We start from the raw sequence: 22403 nt of genomic DNA on the forward strand, positions 1-22403 counted from the left end.
GCACCTGCATCACAAATCAATTTTCCTACTGCCCAATCCTGCTTCCCTCGCTCCCTCACAGGTGTTGTTCCCAATAAACTCCCTGGAGACAAACCTCCGTTTCAGAGTCTGTTCCTCAAAAATCCAGTCCAAGACAGCTGTCGAGAGGGTTTTTTGCAACATTTTTAAAAAGCATTTCTAAACAATGAAATAAATGTTATTTTCATCACACAATAAATAATAAAGCCTCTGACCTCTGTACTAAGAGCATTGAGGCTATTCTCTATTCATTCTTTGGTAGGACTGCTCAGCCTGTATTCCCTGCATACGTTGCATGTACACCTGACCCATAATTTCTCCATTTCTCTCTGACCCACCCACTCATGGTCTGGCAGGTGTACCAACAGACCAGCAGAAACAGCATCACTGACTGTCTCTCCCACCAACTCTGGAGATAGAAGGACTTAGCTGGCATGACTGATTTTATCTGAGGGCACTTTGGTTTTCATCAGCAAGCACTCTGCACACTGTCCTTGAAAGGAAGGTGTTGATTACTTTGCACCATGAAAGGGTCCAGTAAGAAGAGGATTTGTCTCCAGATCAAACTATGTGTTAAGGTGAGAATTCCATCCACTACGCAACCATTTCACATGCAGTGGAGATCATGACAGAATCCGGATGTCCAGAGCGGAGGTCTGTCAAAACCCTCCCAGCTACTCATTCCACTATAAATAAAAATATCCCATTAAAAAATGAAACACAGGGCACCTGGGTGGTTCAGTGGGTTAAGCCTCTGCCTTCACCTCAGGTCATTATCCCAGGGTCCTGGGATCGAGTCCAACATCCAGCTCTCTGCTCAGCAAGGAGCCTGCTTCTCTTCCTCTCTTTCTGCCTTCCTCTCTCTCTGCCTGCCTCTGGGCCTACTTGGGATCTCTCTTTGTCAAATAAACAAATAAAAATCTTAAAAAAAAAAAAAGAAAGAAACACAAATGCTGGTACAAATGCCGGATGGGAGTTAGGAAATTAGGCACAATGTGTGTCTGGGGTAAACCAACACACAGAGTCACCCTAATTTATAGATAATAGAATGACAATGAGGCTGTGTGTTCAAGAACATTCTCTTACACCCTACAACCTTTAGTGGTTGCAGGAGTGCCCTTGGCAACACCAATACAAGCAAAATAGCTCAGAAGAAAACTAAAATTCTCCATTCTATAGTACACCCTTGGGAGATGTGATAACCCAGCAGCATGGTCTTGATGAATATACAGTGGGTAGAGATCTTTATCCATACAGGATGTAAGATAACCAGGGTCTTAATGATGAAAAATAACAAACCCATACTGCCAAGGGTCAACAGCCAATTTCCAGAGTTTCCGTGATAAGTACATGTCAAAATTTCCTCCAGTTGAGGGTGATGGCATCCATGGTGGGTGTGAGCAGAATCAGAAGTTTAGATAGGTAAAATGACCATTTTAGATAAGGTAGATTTGGGGCGCCTGGATGGCTCAGTGGGTTAAAGCCTCTGCCTTCGGCTCAGGTCATGATCTCAGGGTCCTGGGATCGAGCTCCGCATAGGACTCTCTGCTCAGCAGGGAGCCTGCTTCTTCCTCTCTCTCTGCCTTCCTCTCTGCCTACTTGTAATCTCTCTCTGTGTCAAATAAATAAAATCTTTAAAAAAATAAAATAAAATAAGGGTGGCTCAGTCGGTTGAGCCTTTGCCTTCGGCTCAGGTCATGATCCCAGAGTCTGGGGATCAAGCCCCATATCGGGCTCTCTGCTCAGCGGGGAGCCTGCCTCCCCCTCTATCTCTGCCTGCTGCTCTGCCTACTTGTGATCTCTGTCTGTCAAATAAATAAATAAATAAATAAATCTTTAAAAAATATATATATATAAAATAAAATCTGAGGCCTCTGTAGCAACTGTAGAAATACCTAGCTTTTACACTTGGAAGATTGGGGAATGGAGTCACTTACTGGTTAAATTAAATTTAGGGAAGATGTCAACTAAATCTCTTAACCTAATATTAGATACAGATTTCTGTATTAGAACTTCATACACTTTAAAGGGATGTCTGGGTGGTTAGGTCCGTTGAGCCTCCAATTCTTGGTTTCGACTCAGGTCATGATCTCAGGATCTTGAGATTGAGCCCCAGTTGGGCAAAGTCTGCTTGAGATTCTTTCCCCTCCCATTCCCTTCCCTTCTCCTGTTCCTCCACTGCACTCTCTCTCTCTCTCTCAATCTCTCAAATAAATAAAATCTTAAAAAAAATAAAAATTTTATACACCTTAAATAAATCTCTATTGGAACCCCATAGCCTTGTGATAATTAAATTAATTAACATATTCAAAACACTTAGAACAGTGCCTGATACCTGGTAAATAACTTTGTAAATATAAGATGTTGGTATTAATTTTCTTTTGGGGAGAATTAGAAACAGGAGAAATTTTAGAAATAAAGTTAATGGAAAAATTTTCAAGCAACTTTTGAAATGTCTGTTTGGGATTTTTCCATTCATTATTCATTTATTCAACAAAGTATTTGTTCAGCACTCAGTTGTTGTAACTATTCTGATTATTTGAGGCTGCCTGTCATATAATCAATATAATTTAATCACACCAACATATGATCAAAACAATTCATTGTCACATCTAATTCTTTAACCAGTTGCAATGGACTCAGATAAACCATATAATAAAAGTTTATGAAGAAAATAGCATTTAAAATAGTTTGTAGATTAAATGAATTCATTCTGATATCCAATTTCCAGACAATAATTGCCCTTCAGAAATGCCAGCAAGACACAAGAAGCTGTAAAGTCAGAGAAATGTGAACATTAACCGAACAGCAGGGTCAGTTATGATGTCATTAAATAAAACACACACTCACATAAGCAGAAGCCAAATAGACCATAAAACAGTTGATTCCTTTCCACATAGAAAGACCAAACGCATCTATCTTAAGAGTGGGGACTATGTATGCCAATTAAGTTGCATGTTAGATATTTTCCATCAACCGAACAAGTATAATCAGAAGCTCCCAGGATTTGAAAAAAAAAAAATACATTTAAAGCATGTGACAGTATAAAATAATTTTAGCCAAAAAAAAAAAAAAAAAAAAAGAAAGAAAGAAAGAAAGAAATGAAAAAAGAAACACCAACAAAGCAACAATAAAAAAATTTGGTACTCCTAAATATTTTTTAATATAATGGGTTAAATAAGATACATCAAAATGAGAGTGTAATAGATAAAATTAGTAGTCATTTGTAAGTTTTGGTAAAAACTTTGGACAATTTTTTTAAAGACTTATTTATTTATTTATTTATTTGACAGAGAGAATGAGAGAGCACAAGCAGGGGGAATAGCAGAGGGAGAGGCAGAAGCAGGCTCTCTGGAGCCTGATGTGGGACTCGATCCCAAGACCCTGGGATCATGACCTGAGCTGAAGGCAGATACTTAACCATCTGAGCCACCCAGGCATCCTGTCCCAGCAATTTAGAAACAAATTATTATGATAGCTGAACCACAAATCCTCTTACAACATTAAAGGAGGGTGTAATATATTTGGCAGCCAACAGAAAATTTAAAATAATTTGTATGCTACAAAATTAGGTTATTTTTAATGCACATTTTGAAAGGAGTTCAAAGAATCGAATGACACTGACAAAAAAAAACCTTTTTTCTATTTATGAATGAGATCTCTCAAGACTTACATATAAAAATAGATTGGAATGGAATTGATGCAAAAACGTTATTTTGGTAATAAGTAATATCCGTGATAGATATATAAATCCATCTTTAGAAGCCCATCTACCTCAATAATTGTTTGTTTTTTGGGGTCAATAATTATTTATCAAAATATGTGATATATTTTATAATCTTCTGCTTAGGTGGGTATTGCCATGTACTGAATAATTGTAATAAAAATTCAACCGGCAAGAGAACAGTTTCTCTCTTGGAGGTTTATGACCATAGAACATTTATTAAATTTCAATTTATTTACATATTTCCATGGCAGAGAACTATGAGAGAGTCATCAATAAAAGTCTGCCAAGATTGGGGTGCCTGGGTGGCTCAGTGGCTTAAGGCCTCTGCCTCCGGCTCAGGTCATGATCCCAGGGTCCTAGGATCGAGCCCCACATCGGGCTCTCTGCCCAGCGAGGAGCCTGCTTCCTCTTCTTTCTCTTTCTGTCTGCCTCTCTGCCTACTTGTGATCTCTGTCTGTCAAGTAAATAAATAAAAAATCTTAAAAAAAAAAAAAAAGTCTGCCAAGATTAAAATAATTTACATGAGGGTGAAACTGATGGTGGAAGTACAATGAAAATATAAATTCAAGTGGAAAGAGAAATGATATAAATACTGACTACTAAAAGAGTGGATTTGTGTAATATTTCAAAGGGCAAGGAAAGGCATCAGATCACTGAAATACTTTAAATATTTAAAGTCCAGTTTTAGGGACTCATGGGTGGCTCCATCGGTTCAGTGCCAGCCTTTGGCTCAGGTCGTGATCCCAGGGTCCTGGGATTGAGTACCACATCAGGCTCCCTGCTCAGTAGGGAGTCTGCTTCTCCCTCTGACCATGCTTTCTTTCTCTCTCAAATAAATAAATAAAATCCCTTAAAAAAATAAAATAAAATCAGGGACACCTGGGTGGCTCAATGATTAAGTAAGTGTCTGCCTTCAGCTTAGGTCGTGATCCCAGGGTCCCGGGATTGAGCCGCCTGCGGCTTCCTGCTCAATGGGAAGCTTGCTTCTCCGTCTCCCATGCTCGTGTTCCCTCTCTCGCTGTCTCTCTCTCTGTCAAATAAAGAAAGAAAGAAAATCTTTAAAAAATAAAGTTTTATTTTAAAATGTCAGTGTTTACAATGAACCAGAAATTATTTCATCCGCAACTTTCTAAACTCATAATACTATTTTTTTAGAAAAAAATTATTTATTTCTTTATTTATTGAGACAGACTGAGAGAGCAGCAGGGAGAGGGAGGGGGAGAGTCTTGCGCAAACTCTGCACGGAGCGCAGAGCTCGACATGGGGCTCAATCTCACGACTCTGAAATCACGACCTAGCTAGATGCTTAAGCAACTGTGCCACCCCGGTGTGCCATGGTAACACTTTTTGACGGTCCACATAAATTGTGCAAGGGGATGCATAGTTTTTCAAAATGGAGTTGGTATGTATAAGAGCGACACCCTGTTAGATCCCTGTGGCTCTCCCTGCCTGGGGACACAAGGTCCACACCCAATCCAGAAGGATGAAGAATCTGCTGGAGTCTTGGACTAGGGACTGGGGGAGGGGGGCAGCTCTTGCAGGGCAGCAACAAAGGCTGGGAGACTGAAGAGGAAGACTGACATAGTGAAGACAAGTGTTTCATTACAGCTGGAGTGAGGCGCCGGGCCAGTGGCTGAGGCCACGGGGGTCGACAAATCAGCCGGCTGGAAAGTTAGAATAAGCAGAGATGCGGAGGGCAAGGATGGAGCTTTGGGGACAGAAGAGTTCGAGAGGAACACTTAGGGACTCTAGAAAAGTATGATTCAATCAGTGGGAAGGGAATGGAGAGTAGGTATTCAAAGGTAAAAGGGTTTGCTGGGGAATGTGTTAGTTAGGGGTCTCTGGGGGGCATGCCTAAGAAAGCAGTTTAAGCAGCAAAAGGGGTAGTGTGAAAAGTCAGAGCCAGAGTTGAACCTCTAAGCAGGCAGCTGCAGGAACTTAACTGGGAGCACTGGCGGGACTCCTCAGGGTGAAGCCACGCACCAGCTCAACCCCTGTCACTCCCCCAGTCCCTTGGTTTCTATTCAAACATCTGAGAGACTGGCCCAGCTCAGGTCGGGTGTCTCCTCTTCCTTAATCAGCGACGGCCACGGGATATGATAACACAGCACAAATGGCTGGTGCGGGGTTATTCCTACCTATTTGGTGCTGAGTTAGAGAAGCAGGACCCACTGTGAGCAGGGAACCACCCTCGCCGGGGTCTCCCACAGATTGCCTCTGCAGAAGTTACAGGATCAGAAGTCAGACTGCAGTATTCAAGGAGTGAATGGGAAATGAGAAAGTTGGCTTTGAAGAACTTGGCCATGATAGGACAGAGAGAAGTGGTAACCAGAGTGACTGGATTAAGAGAGGGTATCACCAATGGAACCTTCTATACATGTCCAGGGTTTCCCCTCTCTCCCATCCACATAAGAATCTGCTCTTAAAATCCATCTATGATAGTTTCTCAATGCGCTTAAGCTCTAAAATTGTTGATGGCAGCAGAGGGAGTGGGGTTGGTGGTAGGAGAACATGGACTCTAGTTACAGAAGTCCTTCATATCTCCAAGGCACAAGTTTCTAATATAAAAAAATGGAGAATAATTAGAATTATGGAGGAAAAAAAGAATTGTGGAATAAGCAAATAACAAAACATATGTAACTCTTTTATAAACTGTAAAAAAACAAACAAATAATACAATGTAACATCCATAACAAACATGCAAAGTAGAACTGGCTCACATACACAAATTATACTCCTGAAAATTCTATGCATTTGTTAGTCCAGTAATAGTTTTGTTTTGGAGAGTTTAGAACTTTGGAGCTGAAAATGTTTATAATGATTATCTTCACAAACTGATTTTGTTTAAAAGAAATGTGCCCAGGGGTGCCTGGGTGGCTCAGTGGGTTAAGCCTCTGCCTTCGGCTCAGGTCATGATCTCAGGGTCCTGGGATCGAGCCCCACATCGGGCTCTCTGCTCAGCAAGGAGCCTGCTTCCCCCTCTCTCTCTGCCTGCCTCTCTGTCTACTTGTGATCTCTGTCAAATAAATAAATAAAATCTTTAAAAGAAAGAAAGAAAGGAAGGAAGGAAGGAAGGAAGGAAGGAAGGAAGGAAGGAAGGAAGAAAGAAAGAAAGAAAGAGAAAGAAATGCACCTGGGTGGCTCAGTTGGTTAAGCTACTGCCTTCCACTCAGGTCATAATCCTAGAGTCCCAGGACCTCATGATCCTAAAGTCCCAGGATCAACTCTTGCATCAGGCTCCCACTCATCAGGGAGTCTGCTTCTCCCTCAGCCCTCCTCCCTCTAATGCTCTCTCTCTCCCTGTCTCTCATTCTCTCTCTCTCCCTCAAATAAATAAAATCTTTAAAAAAAAAAAGAAAGAAAAAAGGAACATGCTCAGAGACACTGAATAAGTCAAAGTCACACAGCTACTAAGAGACAGGATGAGAACTTGACGCAAACATTCCTTACTATGCAACTTCTTGCATTTGATTTACATGTTGAAGTGTAACATACTTTTTCTGCTAAAGCTTATGTGTTTTTTTCAAGTTCTTTCCACTATAGTGAAATCTACAGAAGTAAGAAAGAAAGATCTACGGTGCATCATCTCAAAGGGGAATCACAGAGTCTTTGCCTTCTAGTTGTAGGGATAAAGAAATCACACTGGTATAGCTGAAGTGAATGGCTACCTTGGGCCAGCAGCAGCCTGAAAATATGTAGCCGTCTTGGGCGCACAGGTTTCAATCTTGGCAGGGTCAACATGATAGCTTAACCTTTTAAGACAGATAAGTTGAGTTCTTGGAATGCCCCTGTTTAGTGGGCTTGCAGGGGTCTTTTGGATGAGCCCTTTGCTAAGTGAAGTCTGTTTTGCATCAACTTTACACAATCTCGAGATAGTCTATGACTGGATCTCCATGAAGCCAAAGCCAGCAATAGAAAATTCAGTCTATCAGCTCTTTATTTGGCATGGGAGAGATTGTGGTATTGACCACTGCAGCAGTATTTACCGTATTGAACTTTGGAAACCATCTATATGCTCAAAAATTAGGAAATTTTTAAATGAATTATGGTCTATTTGTATGAAGGAATATTGTGTGGCCAATGAGATTTTGCTTTCTTAGAATCTAGGCATCTTCTACAGCTAATTTTTAAAAAATGGTTTAATTTCTATTTTTGAGACATGTTGCCACAGCATTGACTCAGCCCAGTGAAATATTATATAAGTCCTTCTATAATGTTTCCACTTACTAGTTATTGCATTATCTACTCCATCCTGTAGCCTCTTAACCATGACCACCAGAGAAAACTTCTGAGTTCCAACAGAACTCATGAGGATGGAGGTGTAGTTGTGTAACTCCAAAAGTGGAGTTTTTAAAAAATTTTAATTCTTTATAGTATACTGGAAGATGGGAAAACTCTTGGAAAGTTAGTGCTACATAAATTTCAGGGTCATTTTCTCTGTTAAATACTTTTCCTAGTCTAATTAAATAATTAAATACTTTTTCTACTAAGTACATACTTTCTCAGTGTCTAATTCTGGCACTATAAGAACAGTACTAATAAATGCAGACAGGTTCTGATCAAAAACTCTGTGATACCAAGTTTTAGAAAGTATATGGAGAAATTGAAGCCCTCAAACATGTGGGAATGTAAACTGGTGCAGCCATTTTGGAAAACAGTTTGGCAGTTCCTCAAAATGTTAAATATGGAGTTACGATATGATCCAGAAATTCTACTCCTAGGTATATATACACGTATGAGAAATTAAAACGTTGTCCCCATAAAATTTGTACATGAATGGTAAGAGCCCAAATGGAGAACAGTCCAAATTTCCATCTGAATGGAAATTGACGAATGGATAGACAAAATGTAGTATATCCACACAGTGGCATTCTATTCACCCACAGAAAGGAATGAAGTACTGATGTCTTCTACAACATGGATGAACCTGGGAAACATTACACTCAGTGAAAGAAGCCAGTCACCGAAGACCACATAGCGTGTGATTCCATTTATATGAAACATCCAGGATAGGCAAATTTACAGAGACAGAAGGTAGAGTAGAGGTTGCCTAAGGCTGAGGGGTGTTTGGGGAGAAAATGGGGATTGACCACTAACGAATACGGTTTCCTTTCAGAGTAGTAAAACGTTCTCAGATGGTTTGGGGTGCTGGTTACGCAGCTCAGTGAACATACCAAAACCAGTTGAACTGGCCTCTGTGAATGGGCAAGATGTAAGGTATGTGAATTGTGACTCAATACGGCTATTAAAAAAATAAACTCAGATACAAAAAGTCTCTTCGATTAGGAGCAAGGTCACACGCACTGGGAAGTAGAATACTGAAAGGTTTGAGATGCCTGAAAGGTAAGATTTCAAATGAATGGGAAAAGGCGTATCCAAAGCCACCAACAAATGGGGAAAACACCCAATCCAAAACTCAGATCAGAAACGCAACAGATCCAGACTAATTTTTAAGACACAATCAAATGGTGGATGACAAAGCCGGTGCAATTACAGAAGCTAAATATAAACAAAAGCGTTCAGCTATATACCTGTCCCATCAAAATAATTTAAGTTACCACAAAAGTCCGTGGAAAACCACAATTTGCATGGTATTTGGTAATACCAGCTCTGTGATTTCCTTAACCCATTGATCCTAACCTGCCTATCAGAAGCAGAGACAACATTGATATATCTTTTGCCTTAGCCAGAGGGAGGAAGACATTCCCACATAATAATCACATCCTTATAGAAATTGAAAACGTATGTTCCAGCCATGGTGGTCTTACAAAAATATAAACCCATACAGGGGTTCTCGATTCCGGGTCATCATTCATTTTGCTCACTGGAATGACCAGAGCTTTGCCAGGCTCTACGATGACGGATCGCTTTTTCATAAAAGGATATTTTATGAAATATTGAAATGTAGCCCATTTCTACCTGATAAATGCCGGGACCTGTAAACTTTGAACCCTCGTTGGCCTTTGTTGCTTGTGACCTTGTTTAAATGATTAATGTTCTTTTAACAACTGCAGGCTGCGAGGGGAGGCCTGCGCAGACTGTGTACAGATCCTTTATTCGAGGCAAAATCAAGTTGTTCAAACATAGAACTGCTCACGAAGTACGCTCTAGGATGCGCAGAGCTGTATCATTTTTTTACTTCAGTCGCCCTACCAAAGGCCAATGTTGTATTTTTGTGATGCATGTTTTTTATTTTAAAAAGTTGCAAAGGTCCCTTCCGTTTTTTAATTCCTGCCCCCAAAATTGTTGACACAATTTCTCCGTCATCCCCAAACTCAAAGTGAGTGGACAGATAAGATTATTTTATCACACATTTAAAAATATTATTGTTTTATCAAAGTTCAGGAGCATTTTGTGCCACTCTGCCGCTATCATCAAAGTTGGGGAATTGAATCATTACGGAGCTATCTGAAGTCTCAGGCCCCACAATTCTATCCACTGTTAATTTCCATCAGTTAAATATCAAAGATCTGCATTTGCCAGACGTCAATAGAACTCGCGTTCAGGGACTCGAGGAAAAATGGACTGGATCTTTCTTCATTAACATCACTCTGGAAATAGTGAAGACATAACAAATTTTTCTCACTGGTTTTACACCAAAACTGAAAACAAAAGCAAAAAAAAAAAAGTTCTTCTGGCCTCCAAAATGTTTTATGAACCCAATGTTCCCTGAAAAAATTCATAGGAAATAAATAAAATTGGAAGTCTTTAGCAGCTTGCTTGGTATACATTATTACTTCCACTGGGTAAAAAGATATGTGCAATTCTAAAATGAATGTGTTTAATAAAGTACATTGTCTTAGGACTACAGTAAGAAAGATCCTCCTTGTTTAGGGATAAAGGAGAGTGAGAGGATTACCCTATTCCCGTTAGGGGGAGCAACTATGTTTTAAAGATCTCATCTACCATGAAATCAATGGGTTACCACATCAGCACTACAAACAAGGCATTTCTTTTTTTTTTTTTTTTTAAGTTTTTGTTTAAATTCCAGTTAACTAACATAGAGAGTATTATTGGTTCCAGGCATAGAATTCAGTGATTCAGCACTTCCATACAACACCCAATGCTCATCACAAGAGGTGTTCCCTCTAATCCCCGGCCCCCGCCCGGCCCCCAGTCCCTCCCCCCATTCCATCACCCACCTCCCCTCTGGTAAGCGTCAGTTTGTTCTCTATAGTTAAGCATCTCCAACAAGACATTTCTTACCTTATTCAGGATTCACATCACTGTTAGTAGGGTTTGGGGTTAGCAATTTACATAAAATATTACTAGAGGTAAGTTGCCTTTTTTTTTTTTTTCTTAATGGCTCCAAGGTTAAAGTTGAAAATACCAACTTGAGGTTGTGCAGAGATGTGGCCATATTGAATGTCATTTCCACATTTTCCAGTAAATCACTTCATTATCCATAATAATAATCTTCACTGGCTTTACAAGTAATTGCTTTGCTAAACTTAAAGGAAGTCTGATTTTAATTTGCTATCTACATCTACATTCTCATATTCTTTTTATAGATTTTTAACAAGTTATCAGTAGAATCTTCTTTCACTCAAACATAAGTGAAAGTTTTATCTATCTTGAGATATCACTAAAATAATTTATGGCTGGGGAAACAAAACCTTTTGTCTCAAAATATATTTCTTCCCGACAGCTGTGGTATTTCAGGGAAAGCACCAAAACTATGATGGTCTGGACTGCAATCAACCATTCTTAATAGGAAATTTTACAGACTTTTAATAAGATATCCTCAAATAATTTATGGGGAGAGGTTTTGAAGTGAAGAGGCATTGTTTGGCAATATGTTCCTCCTCTAATCTCAGGAAATTTAAATAAAAGAGTGCTCATTTCCTCTGAACTCAGCAGTTCTCTTTAAAAAAAAAAAAAAAAAAAAGGATTAAGAAAAACACCTGTTAAGACAGTCCTAAAACACGGGTTACTTGCTTCAGAAAAAATTGTGCTAAAACAAACAAACAAACAAATACTTTAGTACCACTAAGGACTTCTCTTGTAAACTTGCTGGTCTATCACAGGTTAAGAATTTCCACAAGCAAATCCACAAGGCCAGGGTCGGTTGAAAATCACCAGAGAAGAGTTTCCTGCTTACTAAATGCATAGAGTAATCCCTAGGTCACCCTGTTCCATTGGACTAATGGTTCCCAATCTGTCCTATATCATGGCCTCCCCCCACCCAGCTGTGTTTGGTTTGGTTTGGTGTTATCTTGATGCTACTCTTCACTCTTCCCATTAAAGTCATACATTACATTTATCTTCTTTGATTTTCCACCACTTTGTTGGTTTTGTTTGACTGGTTGATTTTGGCTCAAATTTTTGTTTTCCTAGGCTCAAATTTTTGTTTTCCTACTTAAAAGTGGAAGTTTGAACTCTCTTTACCTGTCATTATAATGATAATTTCCTTATTTTAGGATATGCCAACATTCACTCCATTTGGTTCCTACATGGAGTAGGATATGGACTAGAACCATGTCTCTTGTGCTTTCGCGTGTGCACAAATCACTTGGGTATCTTGTTCAAAAGTTAGTTCTGCAAACTGGTGGTCACCAGAGGGGAGCTGGGTAGGGGGATGGGCAAAATAGGTGAAGGGGATGAAGAGTACACGTATCATGATCAGTACTGAGTAATGTATAGAATCGTTGAATCACTATATTATAGACCTGAAACTAATATAACAACTGTATGTTAATTAAACTGGAATTTTTTAAAAAATTAATTAATTACTTTTTTTTAAAGGTAGTTCTGGCCTAGTAGGTCTGAAAAGGGGCATCTCTAACAAGCCCCTCTCAGATGATGTCAAGCTATGGGCCATTGATCCACACTTTGTAGCAATGCCATATCCTGGGGGGGTCCTGTGGGGTTTCTGTGGGGGTCACTGAAGAGTCTTTGAAATGTTCCAAAATCCTGATCAGAAAATTTTTAAAAATTTTAAAGCCACATATATTGCCCTTCTTCAAGAAATTCAACCAGGAGAATAAAAGTAAACCTAATACTAGCTGATGAGCAGCAAGTATGATGTTGAACATATCTTTGTCTTGGGTCAAGAGAAAATTATTTTATTCATTCTCATGCTACCTCTATCTCTTCCCCTCTCTTTTCTTCCAGTAACCTTGACCTCTCTCCCACACACATATTCAGTTGGGTAGCTCCTGTACTTACATAAATTTTGCTTTCATTCTCAACCATCATCTAGAAACTCACAGCTGTACTGTTAAAAGAAGATACCAAGATAGGACTCTGATAAGATGTACACAAATTTACTCAAAGCATAATTGTATTCTCAGGGAAGGATGGGAGGAAATATGGATTCATCATATATGCTCCTAAGATATCCTGAGGATTTAGCCACTAATCCAGGAGACTTCTTCCTCCAATACCAGCTCATTCCTATATCACTCATACTCTATATGTAGCTAGAGATGAATGATTCTTAAACTTCCAGCCAAGATATAAATCAAAACTCACCCCAAACTTAAAAAGTCATTGAAGCTTAGAATCTATTGTTGTGGACTGGATTTCATGGATTTTTCTTCTTTTCTCTTTAGAGTAAGAGATATACTAATTTAGAAAGGTGGAAAACTGGCATCTCCATTTTCTCTTTGTTTCTGTTTTCTGTATTTTTAAAAATTATAGATCAAGGGAGATGACTTCAATTTTCCACTTCACTTTGTACATGAATATCCAGTTTAATGAAAGAAAAGACTTCAAGAACAGTCATGTGATATTGGCTAAATGTCAGTGGAAAGAATTTTTAAATCTTTCAAGAAATTACTTTTTGTAAAATTTCCAGATGTATTTGTGTATGACAGGCCTTAGGTCGGATCGCTTGAACTATTCAGAGACCAAAACAACTGAGGTCTGACATAAATTCAAAGGCTTTTAGCAAAAGGGCAAAGCAAACAAAATGATGGAGGATGGGGCAAGGGACAAGGAAGGGAAGAGCGGGCTAGAACTGAAACAACTGTCTCCCCCTGGGAAGGTTTTTCTTTGGAGAACGTTTAGAGCCATGATGGAGGAAGGGACTAGCAGCTTTGCCAGTATAACCAGTCCAAGGGATCAACAGTAGAGCACATGATGCAAAGGGACAACCCTCAGTTCCAATTATTTATTGCTGCGTAACAAGCTATCCTGAACTTAGTGGCTTAAAACAATAGCTCTTCATATTGTATCTTATAATTTTGTGGGTTAGACTTTTGAGAAAGGCTTGACTATTAGTATACAGAAGTCACTTGGGGTTACTCATCTAGTAAATGGTCTTATTTGTAGGATCCAAGATGGCTTCACTCCCGGGTCTGGTGACCGATAGGGATGGCTGTAGGGCTAGGCTCAGCTGGGACTGTCCACCAGAATGACTTCATGAGGCTTCTCCGGGGTGGTAGCTTGAGGGGTCAGACTTCTTACAAGAGCCGGTGTCCCAGTGAACAAGGTGGAATCTGCATGGCCTTTGATGACCCTGTTTGGCGGTCACACATATCTCTTCTCTTTACCCATTTTGTCGAAGCAGTCATAAGCCTGCCTACTTTCAAAGGAAGGGAAGACACATAAACCCTAATTCTTGAAGGGAGAAGTGTCAAAGAATTTGTGGCCATCTTTAAAAACTGCTACACCCTCAAATCCATGAAATACATCTAGAAATGATAGACATCAGTATTTAACCACTGGCTGCTTCAGTGAATGGAAACTCAAACAAGTGTGCCTTTTTTTCTCTGTGCATGTAGAAGAGGGTACATTTGAAGTGAAAGCTGCATTTCCTTATTCACATTATATTCAGAGGTATGAAGTCAATTTTCTAAAATTGTATTACTCATTTGGGTAATAAAACAGTTACTATTTTTTTAAAAAGACTTTATTTTGGGGATACCTGGTGGCTCAGTTGGTTAAACATCTGCCTTTGGCTTAGGTCAAAATCCCAGGGTCCTGCGATTGAGTCCCACATTGGGCTCCTTGCTAGGTGGGGAATCTGCTTTGCCCTCTTCCTCTGCCTGCTGCTCCCCCTGCTTGCTCTCTCTCTCTCTCTCTCTCTCTGTCAAATAAATAAGTAAATATATATATTAAATCTTTATTTAAAAATATATATTTTTTAAAGATTTTATTTATTTATTTGACAGATAGAAAGATCACAGGTAGGCAGAGAGGCAGGCAGAGAGAGAGGGGGAAGCAGGCTCCCTGCTGAGCAGAGAGCCCGATACGGGGCTCGATCCCAGGACCCTGAGATCATGACCTGAGCTGAAAGCAGAGGCTTAACCCACTGAGCCACCCAGGTGCCCCCAAAATATTTTATTTTTAAGTAATCTTTACAAGCAGCATGGGACTTTAACTCACAACCCCAAGATCGAGAGTCATATGCCCTACCAACTGAGCCAGCCAGGCAGGCACCCCATCAGTTACTAGCTTTTACATTACCCACTACTGGTGTTGTATTCTATTGCCATCTACTTTGTAAAGCATGTGGATATTGGTAACCATTGTCAAGTACAAGACAATAAATTGTAGCTCTTGCTAATAACTGTCCATGTACTATAAGGTATTTTTCACAGTAAGATTTTACACAGTTCTCTTGAAAAATAGATAATGAATGCATTGCAAAACCTTTTTTTTTCCCCAAAGGTTTTATTTATTTGCACGTGAGAGAGAAAGAGAGCATGAAAGGAGAGAGGTCAGTAGAAGCAGCAGACTCCTTTCCCAGCAGAGAGCCAGATGTGGGACTTGAGCCAGATCTTGGGACTCCAAGATCATGACCTGAGGTGAAGGCAGTCACCTAACCAACTGAGCCACCACCCAGGTGCCCAGTCTTTTTTTTTTTTTTTAAATGAGGTGTAATTGATATACCATGTACATTAGTTTCAGGTGTACAACATAGCAATTGTACAATGTACTAATAATTGTACTAATGTACAGATGCTAAGTCTATACATTATGATAAAATCTGTTGATACCTATGAACTAAATATTACATAGGGACACAAATTATTATCGTTAGTAATGTGAAAATTAATAAAAGGAAACCTCGTTAGAATGGGAGGCTGACAGAGGAGCTTTCACACCCCACCACTCATCTTCAGTTGCAGACCCCACAAGAACCTTGCTCTGGAAGAAAGGCTTTTCTCCTCCGCCTACAGCAGCCCAGCCGCTGAGAGGCAGTCACAACTCAGCCAATGAAAAGCCGTCATACTTTGAACTCCCAGTTTAAGCCAATGGACTCTTCCTTTCTAACAGCCCGTTCCCCCTCTCCCCCTCCCCCCCACCCCCCCCCCCCACTCCACTCCCGCTAGAAAAGACCTGTCCTCTGCTTCGCTCTGCAGACTTAAGCTGTGATGTGCTGTGGTTTTCTTATCTGGGACTGGAATTCAGTGGTGTTCCCAAATAAACCCATTTTTTTGCTAGTAAAATAATTGGCAGTTTTATTTTTTAAGGTTAAGAGAATGGTAGTCATTGTATGTTTCGTGGCTTTGTGCCAGATACTGTTTTAGATCATTGAGCTACGATTTCCAAACTCCTGTCCACAAATTTTTAAGTAGTTACTAGAAGTAACTAGTAAAATAAAATCCTAGGAATATTTTTTTTTTATGAAAGAGAGTGATATAAAATGATATGTAGAAATTTTTGTGAATCACTCATTATCTCACATATTGCTTTTCTCTGTTTTGGCAACAGCTGAGATTTGCATGCAGTCAAAAAAAATTAAATTGGCAAGAATCCGAAAAATCAAGGGCCTGGCACAAGCTGACTTATCAGGGAAAGCGGCACCCTCACACCATCTTAAAAGTATGTCTAAGCTCCTGATTCTCATAAATAATGTATTCCTTAACAACCTCTCTTTTTATTTGCAAGTCAGTTCAATATACACTTGAGGAATGGCTGGTAATGGGTACCGTGGCCGTTTTAAAAACTTTTTTGGCAAAAAAGACCCCACTGAGTTGTACATTTTTAAAAATGAATTTTATGGTATGTGCGTTGTATTTGAACAAAAATGTAACTATACAACGTATAGAAAAATTGGGGAAAGGAATACTATTACTGAAAACCTGAAAAAAATACTTTAATTAGCAAGTGAAGTTATTGTATACAAGATGTTGTAGAGCCTAATCTAATTTATAATTTCTATCATTGTGTTGACAGCCACAGTGGGGTATTAAATTCTGCAGGAGGGAAGATGAATAGTGAGTTAATCTTTGCCACTTGTCCCCACTTACTATCATCGTACCAGCCACACTCCCTAAACTGCTCATTAAAATGTCATGGAAAGAATGTGACCCAACCTTTTCAGCCTGGCTCTAGGCTGAGACCTAGAAGACTAGGAAGGCTACCAAATCAATATGGAAACTCACTCTATTAGATCAACTATTCAAAGTAAGATTTACTTTGTAACTGAGTGCAATCCAAAGCACCAAAAAACTCCCACCAACCTGAAAATTACAACGTATGGTTTATTAGGATTTGTTTGTTTGTTGAATATGAACAGCTTCTTTTTTTTTTTTTTTTCTGCCTTTTCTCCACTTAATTGGTTTTAATCCCTTATTCGGGCTCATACTATATTAAAAACACAGTTTTCATTTGACCCTTTTTCTCCCAGGATGCTTGCCAAGAACTAGTACTCAGCGGGTATGACAGTGGTACCTAAAGTGGTACTAAAGTACTGAGCTATTGGGGCGCCTGGGTGGCTCAGTGGATTAAGCCGCTGCCTTCGGCTCAGGTCATGATCTCAGGGTCCTGGGATCGAGTCCCGCATCGGGCTCTCTGCTCAGTGGGGAGCCTGCTTCCTCCTCTCTCTGTCTGCCTCTCTGCCTACTTGTGATCTCTCTCTGTCAAATAAATAAATAAAATCTTTAAAAAAAAAAAAATAAAAAAAAAATAAAGTACTGAGCTATTACACACAAAACGTCTTTTAAATTTCAGACATAAATTGGTAAAGAAAAGTTCTTGCATGAAGTTACCAAACCCTAGGGTTGTAGCTATAATGCAATAGTCCCATATTCTACTGCAATAAAAATACTGTCCCAGATTTTTGCCCCTGGAGATCAATTATATGATGAATTTGCCTCTGGAAATATGCATGGCACTGCTTGGGCACAGAGAGAGTAGATCAAAGTCCCAGTAGAGCAGGAAAGGGTGTCAGCAAACACCTCCTTCTGAGTTGTAGGGTATAAGACACTCAAGGAGGGAAGTCATCTGAAGAGCCTGGCAGTGTTCTCTTGGGCTTCTCAGGTCCCGATGGGCCCTGAGTGTCCTTGTGATGCCTACAGTCCTCTGATGCATCCCTCCACTCAAGCTGTCACCTCTGACCATGCCCTCTGCTCCCTAATTAGTCCTCCCATATCTCTCCATCAAAGCTCCTATTTCCTCCTCAATCTCTCCCCATAAATGTTAGAAAAATGATATGGAATATTGACAACATGATGCTTTGAAAACTGCACAACTCTCTAGAAAAGGCCTTTATTGTTGTAACTCAGGATAGTGTACTTGCATATTAACAGAGGCTGCTTGTGGTGATACTTTGGCCCAAGGTAATGGTAGAATGGTAAGCGGGAGGAACGTTTTTTGGGGGAGATAGAGTTTTCTCATCCATCCGTCCATCCATCCATGCAGACATTACATCATACAGCTGCTATCTACTCTGTGATGTTATTAAACATATAAGTCTTCTAAATTTCTGAGTACTTAGAGACTGAACTTTGCATCCTGAATACTGAATTGCCTATTATTGTATGTTCACGGTCCACGGGACTGAGAAAATGTGGATCACTCACTTCAGTGAGTTTCTGTGTTTATCAGAAGCTTATCATTACACCAGGAGGTTAATTGTCCCAGGGGGTGCCTTCTACTCTAACCCTTTAAATTGTCTATCCCACCAGGCACCACATCCTTGCTCTTCCTGAAAAGAACGCACCAAGAGCAGATGTCTCCTGGAACCCACGAGGCCCTTTCCCCAGATTCTCTCATCACTGTGTTCTCTCCAGTCTCAGACCCCTGGCTTCACCCTTTTTCTCCATCCTCACTCCCCGTTCTGTTTGAAGACAGGGGATTTTTGAACTTCAGATTCTCAACAGATTCTAGACTCTGCTCCCCCTGTCCCAGTTTTGGTATCCCACTTAGATTCAGAGGAGAAGCTCCACCTGCATGGAATCTGACAGGGATCAGCTCAGTCTCCCAGCAAAGGGGTGGTAGAATTCCTACCCCAACACTAGGAACTGCTATAGAAGATAATTATCTGTTACAGAATGTCTTCTAGACATTGTCTAAACAACCTGAGAAAATGACTCTTTTATTTTGTAAGACCACAAATCTCATTTAACTGACCTTAGATGATGCTGGAAACACGACATATTCTTGTGTGTCTTAAATAGAGTATTGCACAGCATGGTATTCTATGCCTTACATTTAACTTCAGGAGGTATATTGTTGCTGAAAGGTTGCTGTGCATATAGAGGTAGAAATAAAGAATACCAGGATCTTCTTCTTCTTCTTCTTCTTCTTTTTTTTTTTACAAAAATAAGATACCTTCTGATGCTTCATAATTTAAGATAAATTTGGCCAATTTAGAATTGGCCTTAAAGTCTTTACACAGGCAATGCCGTTCTAAATAAATAAATAAATAAATAAAAATTTAAGAACATTGCTTAAATGCTTAAATGTTGCTCTTGGCATTGTACATTAGATGTGTTTAGTTGCTATGGAGTCACTTTAGGGCATGACATGATCTATAGACTTTTAAATGTAAATAAACTGGTTTGAGTTTAGCTATCACCAAACAGACATGCTCAGAAGAAATCTTTATTCTCCCGTGATCCATGCAATTTCTATTTCCAAGTGGTAAACATAGTGGATTAGCAGTCGGCAGCCACCCACCCTTCTTGTAGGAGTGTTCTTATATGGCAAAGGCTGGAAAGCTGAGGATAAGGAAGCTTCCTAGAGTCACTTGAGGCTAGGTGTATTATTTCCTAGGATGGCCATAGCAAATTACCACAAATTAGATGGCTTAAGACAATGGAAGTGTATTTCTTACAGTGCTGTTCAAAATCAAGGTGTTGGCAGGGCTGTGCTCCCTTGATGGTTAGGAGAGAACCCCTAGTCCAGCTTCTGATGGCTCCCGGCATTCCTTGCCTTCATCTTCAAGTGGACTTCTCTTTTCCCTGTGTCTCCTCCTCTCTGTCTCTTATGAGGACACTTGTCATTGGATTTCCAGCCCATCCAGATAATCCAGGATAACCTCACCTTGAGATTCTTAACGTAATTATTTCTGTAAAAACCTTTTTTGCAAATAATGTCACATCCTCAGGTTCTGGGTAGACCTATCTTTGGAGGGGCCACCATTCAATCCATTATGCTGGAGCTCCTGGATGTGAGCTAGGTTATGGCCATTAGATGTACTGTGTAGAAATTGGAATGCAGAAATGTGGAGGGGGTCATCTTTCCACTTCCTTGGCTGAAACTGTTGGTAGTCACAGTTACGAAGATCTTGGGATTTACTGCAACAAGTTAGTAGGGGACAGCCTTTAAATATGTGCAGATCAAGGCAGTTGCTGTATAATGGCTTCCTTGTCTCTAGCATGTATCCCTGTGTTCATGAAGACAACAAAAAGGAAGGTGATTCCCACCTTCCTAATTGAGGCAGAGGTAACAGTACTCCTGCTGGGTCAGCTCTTTGGTGGTTGTTCTGAGAGTAATTCTGGGTGTCCAAGGCAGAAGATGTACAGTGGCGGCCCCAGGACCTGATTCCGCCCACAGACACATTTTGTTTAGTCTGCACAGTGTTTTAGGACTACTGGAATTAGTTGTTTATATTTCAAAATCTGAAGATAACATATAAAAATATGGATTTCCGGCTTTTTAAAAAAATCAGAAGCTCTAGCAAGACTCAGCCCATATTTGCATTTGGCAGTGTGCGTGGTGACAATGGGCCGCAGCTAAGAAGATGTCGGCTTCTTGCGCAGACCTGTTCTGCCATTTGCCATAGGCCTCATCACTCAGGTTGCCTTGTAACTTAAGATGCTTAAGATGCTGCTCTGACATCAGAGTTTGCAGCTCCTGAGATAATGGAAAGATTCGGGGAGATCCTCTGAAATCCTGTGAACAGGATGAAGCTTGTCCTTTCGGCCAACCTCATCGCCCCTTGCCACACCTTTCCCCACCGATCAGCCTCACGTTACCCCTCTTTCCCAAGGCTTCCCAACTTACTTCCTGTTTTCCCAGAGAAATATTATCTGGCCACGTATGACTCAACCTTGCATCCTTTGCATTTGCAGAGAAGAGAATCTAGAAAAACCGGTTTTTAACTGAAAGCAGTTCGCCTTTAATGACACTATTCTAAGCACCATGAGCCAAATACTTGGCCAGAGCCTTTATGTCACCATTTTACCCCTTCAGACAATAGGTCTCTGTATTAAAGCTTGAGAGGTATGTCAATTTGAATTGAGATTCTTTTGTTTTTTGTTTTAGATGTGGACATAGTAGCAGTGAAACATACTAGCTAGTGAGTGTGGAGGGTTGGAAACCACTCATTAAATTTATTGGTTCTTTGATGTCCCGTTCATGGCAAACTGTCATGGTTATTTTGCCAAAGAAGTCAAAGTCATCAAGTCAAACACATCAAGTTGTGTTTTTTAATGGGGATTGATACACTTTTATGAAAGGGACTTTGTGTGGAATTTTAAAAGGACATCCATTTCCCTTCTTCCTAAGTACAGTAACCTTGCCATGGCCCCTTGAGGCCATTCAACACCAGCGTGAATCTGCTGCTCCTTTGTGAATTTCACAACCCATCCCACAAAATGTTCTGACTTTTTCACCTAAATATCAAAAACTTTCAGTTAGCCAAGAGAAGAAAGCATCATTATCAAAAGCCTTTCTCATACTCGATTCTATGGAAACCACTGACCATATATAGGAAAAATAGCAGGCAGCTGAAGTTTAGATTGGGGCATTCATCTTTCCTTTGCGATAAAAAGTTAGGCTGGCGACTCGGGACCTCACTACACGCTTCATTGGCAGAAATGCTCTGTTTCTGCTTGAAAGCGTGGGCATTTCAGAAGTGCCTCCCAGGATGAGTAAAAACAATATCATTTTCCCTGATAGCTGCTGAATTGAAAGGAAGGATTATTTATTTAAACTTTTGAAGCATGAAGCAAAATGCCGCCAGTGTCCATCCCAGGAACCATAAGTCAGGGGGAAGAGTTTACGAAGCGTTTGGTCAGCAGGGTGATTCCCACTGTCTCGTGTAAAACACACACGCAGCAGCAGCCTCTGAACCCCTATTAAAAAAAGCAATAGTTTCAGCTCCTTAGTTCCCACTACTGCACAATCCCATTACCTCTTCTTTCCTCACAAAAATATGTTTTGAATTATTCCTCTGCTGATGGGTGATGAAAAGCTCTTTTATTACTTGCTAACAGTCACTGTTATTATAAGAACGGTGTTTCTGCAAGCCTTAGCTCTTCCCGCCTCCAAGGAACGCCACCAGTTGACCAAATCCCATCACGCAGCACCTCATTGCTCCTGTGAGTTCCGCATGTTCCTTAAACCTGGCTGTGGGTAGCTGCATTCAGACCTCCTGCCCAAGGAGCCTCCAAACACCTTCTTTCCAGAGCGCCTCCAGAGGAAGTCTGAGTTGCTGAAACGGACACGGAAGGTGAAGCTTAACAATTCCAAGAAG

At 40.2% G+C, this 22403-nt stretch overlaps 1 long non-coding RNA gene across 5 annotated transcripts in view; it reads left to right on the top strand.

Moving 5' to 3' along the window:
- LOC131810982 (uncharacterized) overlaps positions 1 to 19206 on the top strand; it is a 109183-nt gene extending 89977 nt beyond the window's left edge. For 3 of the 5 annotated variants that reach the window (XR_009345779.1, XR_009345778.1, XR_009345777.1), the window contains 3 exons: positions 8862 to 8962; positions 16409 to 16519; positions 18607 to 19206. This is a non-coding gene — a long non-coding RNA (uncharacterized LOC131810982). Of the gene's footprint in view, positions 1 to 374; positions 571 to 8861; positions 8963 to 16408; positions 16520 to 18606 lie in introns of those variants that run through there. The other 2 variants (XR_009345780.1, XR_009345782.1) reach the window with 2 other exon arrangements.
- The last annotated feature ends 3197 nt before the right edge of the window (positions 19207 to 22403 follow it).

Source organism: Mustela lutreola, chromosome 1 (genome assembly GCF_030435805.1).
Source record: "Mustela lutreola isolate mMusLut2 chromosome 1, mMusLut2.pri, whole genome shotgun sequence".
NCBI lineage: Eukaryota > Metazoa > Chordata > Mammalia > Carnivora > Mustelidae > Mustela > Mustela lutreola.